The sequence below is a fragment of the Sinocyclocheilus rhinocerous genome, unplaced genomic scaffold, assembly GCF_001515625.1.
Source record: "Sinocyclocheilus rhinocerous isolate Xijiao unplaced genomic scaffold, SAMN03320098_v1.1 scaffold2669, whole genome shotgun sequence".
Taxonomy (NCBI): Eukaryota; Metazoa; Chordata; class Actinopteri; order Cypriniformes; family Cyprinidae; genus Sinocyclocheilus; species Sinocyclocheilus rhinocerous.
Window position 1 is genome coordinate 41,732 of NW_015645078.1, and position 604 is coordinate 42,335.

The 604-nt window shown below is 42.4% G+C and overlaps 1 protein-coding gene across 1 annotated transcript in view; it reads left to right on the plus strand.

The window, feature by feature from the left end:
* Positions 1 to 604, plus strand: part of LOC107705642 (zinc finger protein PLAG1-like) — a 14,569-nt gene that overhangs the window by 11,478 nt on the left and 2,487 nt on the right. The gene's annotated exons all lie outside the window — the stretch shown is intronic.

A 604-nucleotide genomic window follows, 5' to 3' on the forward strand; every position in this document is an offset into this window, starting at 1 on the left:
TTGGCGACCAGTCAAACTGAGAATAGATTTTAAAATTCTAGTTTTTGTTTTTAAAGGGGTCATATGATGCGATTTCAAGTTTTCCTTTCTCTTTGGAGTGTTGCAAGCTCTTGGTGCATAAAGAAGATCTGTAAAGTTGCAAAGACTAGAGTCTCAAATCCAAAGAGATATTCTTTATAAAAGTTAAGAGTCAGCCACGCCTACCTAAAACGGCTCGTTCTAACACGCAACCACATATCTATGTCACTATGTGGAAATATTAGCATAATGTCGCCCAAATGTGCACGCAAAGAAAGAAGGCGTGGTTTCAGGAACAGCAGTAGTGTTGATGCAGCCATGTCAGAGAGACACTGTGTGTTTCAGTGCTAAAGCAACCAATCTGGCTTCAGAAGTGGACATTCGACCGAGACTGCCTTGCTTTCAGTTGTTGAAGCCCTAAGACTGGCAAGAGCGGCTTCCAAATCTTCTATACTTATTTTGCTAGATCTGTCTGCTGCTTTTGATACGGTGAACCACCAGATTCTCCTGTCAACCCTATTGGAAAATGGCATCTCAGGAACCGCACGCCAGTGGTTTGAGTCTTACCTCTCAGATAGAGATAGGT